The sequence below is a fragment of the Microtus pennsylvanicus genome, chromosome 15 (genome assembly GCF_037038515.1).
Source record: "Microtus pennsylvanicus isolate mMicPen1 chromosome 15, mMicPen1.hap1, whole genome shotgun sequence".
Taxonomy (NCBI): domain Eukaryota; kingdom Metazoa; phylum Chordata; class Mammalia; order Rodentia; family Cricetidae; genus Microtus; species Microtus pennsylvanicus.
Genome location: NC_134593.1, coordinates 26,690,341 through 26,699,160, shown reverse-complemented (window position 1 = coordinate 26,699,160; position 8,820 = coordinate 26,690,341). Strand labels below are relative to the sequence as shown.

The 8,820-nt window shown below is 44.5% G+C and overlaps 1 pseudogene; it reads left to right on the top strand.

Moving 5' to 3' along the window:
- The first annotated feature begins 1,680 nt into the window (after positions 1-1,680).
- Positions 1,681-2,310, top strand: LOC142835558 (peptidyl-prolyl cis-trans isomerase A pseudogene; annotated as a pseudogene).
- Positions 2,311-8,820: the final 6,510 nt, after the last annotated feature.

Genomic DNA, 8,820 nt, shown 5'->3' with positions numbered 1-8,820 from the left:
TGTAGCCCATACTTGCCTGAAGCTCATCGTGTGGTCCAAGCTAGCCTCTGATGTTAGGGAAGTTCTCCCACCTTAGCCTCTAGAGTGCGGTTACAGCTGTGAGCCATGTGTCTTTACTACACATGCTGGCTGCTGTTTCATCTTCCTCTTCTTGTGAGACAGGCTTTTACTCCGTAATCCTAGTTGTCTTGGAACTCACTATGTAGGTCAGGCTGGCCTTGAACTCACAGAGATTCTCCCTCCTCAGCCTCCTGAATGCTGGGATTAAAGAGTTGTGCCATCACACCTAGAACTAGATGCTTCTTGAAGTTAGATCCAATGCTTCCTTTATATGTGTATCTCCAGAATATAGCTTTATAATGTCTATTGAATTACTTGGACCAGTCACTGAACTAGCAAACGTGGCTCTCTTTTGACCAATGATGTACTTAGTCCCCACAGGCAAAATAGGGGGGGCCAGGGAGAAAGCTCAGTGGGTGAAATGCTTACTCTGCAAACATGAACACCTTAGTTTGGATCCCAGTACCCATGTGAAAACTTCATATGATCCAAATATAATAGCATGCTCTTTTAGTCCTGGCATTCAGGAGGCAGAAGGTAGGCAGATCTCTGTGAGTCCCAGGCTGGTGCTGGGCAGCTAAGAAACAGGATGCCCATGGTTCATTGGCCAACCAATCTAACCAATCAGTGAGCTCCAGGTTCAGTGACACGAGAGTATCACTAAATGTATCAGATTCCAGACGGAGCTCCATATCCTGTCTTAAAAAAAAAAAAAGAAACAAAACAGTAAGAAACAATAGGGTTACAATAGGGTTATGGAAACGGCTCCTCTTGTAAAAGTGCTTGCTAGTCTGATAACCAATGTTTCCACCATAGGGTGGAAAGAGAGAACCAGTTCCTGAAAGATGTTTTCTGACTTCCACGTGTGTGACACAACATACACATGTTTGTATTGCACACACACACACATGCACATGCATGTATGCATGCACTCACACACACAAATAAATGTAATTTTAAAGAATTAAAATATGAGAAACAACAAGCCCAGTTGTGTACTTAGTAGTGTTAGTGGGGACCTGGTGGTTTAAATTTCTTTCTTTCTTTCTTTCTTTCTTTCTTTCTTTCTTTCTTTCTTTCTCTTTTTTTGGTTTTTTTTGAGACAGGGTTTCTTTGTAGCTTTGGAGCCTGTCCTGGAACTATCTTTTTGGGTTTTTTTGGGGGGGAGGGAAGTTGTTGTTTTGGTTTTTTGAGACAGGATTTCACAAAACAGCCCCAGCTATTCTGGAACTAGCTCTGAGGACCAGGCTGGCCTCGAATTCACAGAGATTTGCCTGCCCTGCCTCCCGAGTGCTGGGATTAATGATTAAAGGCCTTTACCATCACCACCTGGCTCTTTCTTTCCTTCTTCTTCTTCTTCTTCTTCTTCTTCTTCTTCTTCTTCTTCTTCTTCTTCTTCTTCTTCTTCTTTTTTGTTTGTTTGTTTGAGACAAGGTGTCCTGGGTCTAAGCTAGCCTCAAATTTGTTGTAGATCCAAAGCTAGTCTTGAACTCTTGATCTCTCTGTTTCCATCTCCCAAGTGTGAGGATTAGAGGTGTAAGCAACTACACTTGCATTTTTTTTTAATCATAAAAATCTCACTGTAGCCCACTTTGCAGACGCCGCTGTCCCCTCTCACCACTTGCTGCAGCCATGGTCAGGCCCACCGTGTTCTTCGACATCGCGGCCGATGGCGAGCCCTTGGGCCGCTTCTCCTTCGAGCTGTTTGCAGACAAAGTTCCAAAGACAGCAGAAAACTTTCGTGCTCTGAGCACTGGAGAGAAAGGATTTGGATATAAGGGTTCTTCCTTTCACAGGATTATTCCAGGATTCATGTGCCAGGGTGGTGACTTCACACGCCATAATGGCACTAGCGGCAGATCCATCTACGGAGAAAAATTTGAGGATGAGAACTTCATCCTGAAGCATACGGGTCCTGGCATCTTGTCCATGGCAAATGCTGGACCAAACACAAACGGTTCCCAGTTTTTTATCTGCACCACCAAGACTGAGTGGCTGGATGGCAAACATGTGGTCTTTGGGAAGGTGAAAGAAGGCATGAACATTGTGGAAACCATGGAGCGTTTTGGGTCCAGGAATGGCAAGACCAGCAAGAAGATCACCATTTCTGACTGTGGACAACTCTAATTCTTTTGACTTGCAAGCTTCTTACCCACCAGATCATTCCTTCTGTAGCTCAGGAGAGCACCCCAGCCCCATCTGCTCACAGTACCCTGTAATCTCTGCTCTCACTGAAGTTCTTTGGGTTCCATATTTGGGTTCCCTTCAAGTCTAGCTGGATTGCGGAGTTAAGTTTATGATTATGAATAAAAACTAAGTAAGAAAAAAAGAATCTCACTGCATGTTGCCCAGACAATTCTCCTGTGTTGAGAAACAAAGGCTGGAGAATCTGGCAGAAGGGGACTGCTGCTTAGAAAAGACACATTTCCAAGGCAGGAAGTGGGCCGGAGCAGAAAGCAGGTTAAAGCGCTCCAGTACTCCTGCTATAACACATACTGGGCTTTCATGTCCTGGGACAGGGTCTCTGGTGGCCGTTTGCGTAGTTCACGCCTTTGGACTTACTTATATAGTGCTGGCTTTTCTGGGCACGCTTTATTATGTTTAGTTCTACATACAATTTCATATAGATAATGCCTCATCGGCATCTTAAATCTCCACCCAGGGGTGATCCCCTTAGAATCACAGCAAGTCATAAGTCTCCTCCAGACACTGGTGTGCCTCTGTGTCCATGTCTGGGGCCAGATTTAATCAGACTCAGGGCTGAGTTTGTGATCTTTATCTTTGCCACCTGTTTCACTCGTATGCCAACTTTTCAAGTTTATAAAAGAATTATTTCTTTTGTGTGTATGAGTGTTTGTTTGCACATATGTATGTTCACCATGAGCCTGTCTTGTGATCACAGTGTCGGACCCTTGGGAACCGGGGCTACAGATGGCTGTGAGCTAAAGATGTGTGTACCGGGAATTGAACCCAGGTCCTCTGCAAAAGCCAGTGCTCTTACCCTCTGAGCCATCTCTCCAGTCTCCTCATTTTTAATTTTAATTTCCTGCATATATATGTGTGTGTGTGTATGTGTGTGTGTTCATGCTGTCACAGGTGTGTACAAGTGCACACCGTCAGTTCTCTCTGATCTTGGAACAAGCTAGTTAGATGACAAGCAGTTCCCTCCCTCATTATATTCTTTTCTATCTCTCCTAGGACACTGTTTGGAACTTCACCTATTGTGTAATCCAAAAGTGTAGAGGAGAGGAGAGAAGCAGATCTATTCTGCATGGTTATCAGTCTGACCCCTTACCCACTCAATCACTAATCAGAGCCTCCAGTAAGAAGCGCTTCTCCCCCACCCCCAACCCCCCAAAATAAACTGGGAAGTGCTCAGTGGAGAACCTGTAGATTTTCTACCATTTCTTGCAAAGGAGACAAGAAGGAGGGTCAAAAACAAGTACACATATACAAAGCCGGTGTGCAGATGTGTCACCAAACACACGGATACCAGAGGGCCAAGTCCAATCCCGTCCAAGTGGAGGTTTGGTGACGGTGGCACAGCTGTCGGGGCTTTCTGCCAGTATATTCAGTTAGCCTTTTTTCTCTCTTTCTCTCCTCTTCTGGTTCTTACCTTTCCTGTGTGTGCGTGTATGAAAGTTAGACAGTAGTGACTGCTTTAAACAATCAGTTCTCTGTTTCCATGATGGGGTTTCCAAGGATTGGATTCAGGTCCTGGGGCCTGGCAGCAAGCGCCTCAACCCTTGAAGTCATCTTGCTGGTCTTTCTATCTCTCTCTCTCTCTGACAGGATCTCGTGTAGCCCAATCTGGCCTTACACTTGCTGCAACTCTAAGGATGCCCTTGAATTTCTGATTCCTTTGCCTCCACCTCCCAGTACTGGGGTACTGGGATGATAGACCTGAGCCACCACAGTGTGGGCTGTGCTGGGGATCGAACTCAAGGCCTCGTGTGTGCTAAACAAGCAGTCTACCAACTGAGCTGTATCCAGACTGCTTATTTGCATTTGTCCCCTCAATTTTTGACGAAAAATTTTGTAGCTTGGACATTGTCACTGAACACTGATAAGACTGTGGTGTTTCACAGCACAGCAAGTTAAATAAACGGACTGCTTCGGCTTGTGTCTGTTGCTTTCAGACACACGCCTAAGCCCTCTGAGACAGCGAGGTGCTGTGTGTCTGTCTTTCCATCCCCTATGCTGTAGTGGGAGCGGCGGAACACAAAACAGAAGACTCTCCCACATCACTATGCTTTATCCATGTTACCATGTGGCTTCTGGTGCCGATGCAGCCATACAAAATCAATAACAGGAGATCTAGGGTTGATACACAGAGAAACCCTGTCTCAAAAAAGAAAAATAATGATGATGATGATGATGATGATGATGATGATGTAACTGAAAGGAGATTGTGCTGGGTAACTGGGAAGAGTGCATCCTTTCACACCACCCCAATAGGGTCCTGGAGAGAGGACTCTACTAAGTCACTGGCAAAGCAAATGGTAGCCTTCAGCTGAAGAAGGTTCTGGATTTAAACCACCAAGTGCTGAAACGCAAAGCTACAGTGGACCCAACTATCTGTTTTTAGGAACCTGAGTAACATGATAGCAGTAGAAGTTCTTGTGAATTTGGTCACAGAATATATTTCTGATATTTACCCCAAAGGACAAAGTCCTTAGAGAGGCAAAGCTTCACAACAAGGTAGACATGGTAACACAAGCTCTCTCACAAACCCAATACTCCCAAGGCAGTGGCAGGAAGAGTACTGCAAGGGTGAGACCCTGACTGGTCCACATAGAGAGTTCCAATCTATCCAGTGATGGAGATCCTGTTTCAAAATCCTGGAAACAAAGACTAACCAAAGGAGGAAGCCACATGCTTAGAGTGGCGTCTACTGATGTACTGATGAGGCCGAGATAAACACACTGCCCCAAGCTTCTTTCCGACTTCTACAGAGAGACTCAGTGGAGTCACAAAGGTGGGGACAGATCTTCTAGGTAAGCCAGAAAAGCCTGCCTGTTATCTTCAGGGTTTGAGGCAGCAATACTGAGATGAATTATTCGATAGTAAGTGAGCTGTTCTTTGCTCTTGGTGAATGTAACCAGCGAGCTGGGACGCTGGGTGAGTAATGACCACCAAGAGAGGTGATGTTTGGTCTCTACTCATCCAGTCAAAGAGTGGTAGCATGCCAAGTGTTCGTGACTGGTTCCTGATCCACCATGGGCCCTGCTCTTACTTCCTTTGAGGAGAAAACTCCTGTCTCAGTACTGCTTTTCTTCAAAACCATGTCTAGGGAGACAAGAAGATGACTCCATGGGTAAAGGTGCTTGTTGCCAAGCCTCATGACCCGCCAAGAGTTCAATCCCCAGGACACCCATAATGGAACAAGAATAAGTTGTTGTCCTTTGATGTCCACAGAATCACAGGGACATGTGTGCAGCCACACACACACACACACGCACACACACACACACACACACACACACACATTACATAGGTAAATAAATAAATATAATTAAAAAAAACATTTCTTATGATGTGGGAGTGAGGGGGTCCAGGAGGAGATTTTTTTGGTGGGGAGTGGGAGTGGATTTAACCAAAATACATTGCATACATGTATGACATTCTCAGAAGATAAAGAAAAATAAAATATTATATTTAAAAGTTTCTTCCAGGGGTGTTTCAAGAGAGAATGTGTGTTCTCAGCAGCAATTTTTAGTGCGCTGAAACCGTCTGCGAGGGAAAGAGCAAAAGCATGTGGCATTGCGCCCGATCCCCGTTCCCTCTATTGTTCTAACACATTCAGTTATTTTTGTTGTCCTGAATTTCCCACCCTGATGACTAGAATGAGGATGAAAAAATGATACTCGAAGACATTGCCTTCGGGACACTCACTAGTCCTTGGCCAGCGTACCTCCTCTTTTCAGAGTGCTCAGTTGAAGATGAACCCTGGAATTGCAATGTCTGGGTTTGAGTCTAACTTTGCTACTCATTAGCAGAGAGAACTTGCTTGTGACATAGAGGGCAACAGTGTATCTATCTACCCTAGGGATACTGAGAGCCATGAATGAATTCAGACATGCATAGAGGGTAACAGTGTATCTATCTACCTTAGGGATATTGAGAGGCAAGAATGAATTCAGACATGCATAGAGGGTAACAGTGTATCTATCTACCCTAGGAATACTGAGAGGCATGAATGAATTCAGACATGCATAGAGGGTAACAGTGTATCTATCTACCTTAGGGATATTGAGAGGCATGAATGAATTCAGACATGCATAGAGGGTAACAGTGTATCTATCTACCTCAGGGATATTGAGAGGCATGAATGAATTCAGACGTGTATAGAGGGCAACAGTGTATCTATCTACCTTAAGAATATTGAGAGGCGAGCCGGGCGGTGGTGGCGCACGCCTTTAATCCCAGCACTCGGGAGGCAGAGGCAGGCGGATCTCTGTGAGTTCGAGACCAGCCTGGTCTACAAGAGCTAGTTCCAGGACAGACTCCAAAACCACAGAGAAACCCTGTCTCGAAAAACCACAAAAAAAAAAAAAAGAATATTGAGAAGCATGAAAGAGTTAATTCAGACATAGACCACGTGATAGCTAAAACAGCTGACAAGTTTCTATCACCTAACAAGAGTGGGGCCTTGGCAACTTCCAGGCACAACTCCTTACTCAGCCAGGAGTTGTGACTCTTAAAATCCCAGCACTCAGGAGGCTGAGGCAGGAGGATCTCAGAATGAGACCAGACTGGGCTACATAGTGGGTTCTATGTCAACCTGCACTATAGAGTGAAACGCTGTCCCAAACAAATGAACACAATACATTCCTCTCTTATTTGTAGCAATGTCGGTGCAAGACTATTTCCTTGTGCCTAGCTGTATAACTCAGGACCAGCAACATGGCTCAGAGGTAAAAAAAAAAAAAAAATAAGTACTTGCTGTACATATCTTAATCCCTGGAACCTCCACACATGTGTTGTGATATGTATGTGCCTATATTCACACATACACACACACCACACAAATAAAATTGAGCTTTATGAAGCATAGTGCATGCAGTTATGCATAGTATATAATAGTTGATAATGTTTATAAAGGACTACGTAACTGGTCTACACATTTGTTATATTTTTATCTCTGTATAAGACTGTACTCCTATTTGTTAAAAGAATAAATAAATAAAAATGGGGCTGGAGAGATGACTCTGAGGTTAAGAGCACTTGTTTCTCTGGAAGAGGACCTGAGTTCAATTCCCAACATCTACATGGTGCTCACAACCAGCTGTAACCACAGTTTCAAACAGGCACATACATGGTGCACATACATATATGCAGGCGAAACAGTCATGCCCATAAAGTAAAATAAGTATTTTTAGAATAAATTATTTTTTGAAAATTTAAATGACAGCCAGATGGTGGTGGCATACACCTTTAATCCCAGTACTTGGGAGGCAGAGGCAGGCAGATCTCTGTGAGTTTGGGGTCAGTTTGGTCTACAAGAGCTAGTTCCAGGACAGGCTCCAAAGTTACAGAGAAACCTGGTCTCGAAAAACAAAAACAAAACAAACAAAATTACACACACAGAGAAAATTGAAATGACAATAAAGCAGCATGACATGACCTACCCCCCAGTGGCCTTATCCACCTTTCATGTTTACTACATCACGTGTGTGTGTGTGTGTGTGTGTGTGTGTGTGTGTGTGTGTGTTGCTGGGGATGGAAACTCAGTCTTCACATGTGCTAATCTCTACCACTGAGCTATATCATCATATTTTTCACTTTAAGATCAGGCCTCACTAATATGCTAAAATCAACTTGGAACCTACTTTATAGCCTAGGCAGCCTTTGAACATAAGATCCTCCACATCAGCCAGGCGGTGGTGGCTCACGCCTTTAATCCCAGCACTTGGGAGGCAGAGGCAGGTGGATCTCTGTTAGTTTGAGGCTAACCTGGTCTACAGGAGCTAGTTCCAGGGCAGGCTCCAAAGCTGCAGAGAAACACTGTCTCAAAAAACCAGAAAGAAAGAAAGAAAGAAAGAAAGAAAGAAAGAAAGAAAGAAAGAAAGAAAGAAAGGAGAGAAAGAGAAGAAAGGAAGAAAGAAAGAAAGAAAAAGATCCTCCATATATCAACACCCCAAGTAGCTGAGATTACAGGCCTGCATCACTGTACCTGGAGGCTGAATCTCTTGATTGCACCCAATCAGTTGGTTGATCGGTAGCATCGAGGCTTGCATAAGTGCACTCACTGATATTGATATGAACACAGAAGTACCTAACACGGCCCTTCTCAGAAAGCTTCCCATTATTAAACCACACTTAGCTGTCGCTGTCCAGAGTTCACTTGGGTGTCTGGCACAATTAGCAAGTGCTCTTAGTGCCGTGGTCATCACCATTTTCTCTGAAAACACTGACTCATTTGGCCTCGGAATAGAAACCGGTGATGCTGACAGATGTGACACATTGAGGGGCAGACTGGCTCCACATCTCGTAAAACCGAGACAGCCCATGGCAGATGGCACTTGTTAGGATTCTGTTTTCCACATCTGTGACACAACCTCCTGGCCCGAACACTCTATGGCAGGAAAGGCCTGCTTTGGCTCGCAGTTTCAAAGGGATTTCAGTCCATCACGGTAGGATAGAGGTGATATGGTGATGCTCACAGCAGCAACAGATGTTCCTGTTAAACTAGAAGTGGCTACTTCCTCCAGCAAGGCCTAAACTCCTAAAGGTTCCAAAAACTCCAAAATAGCACCA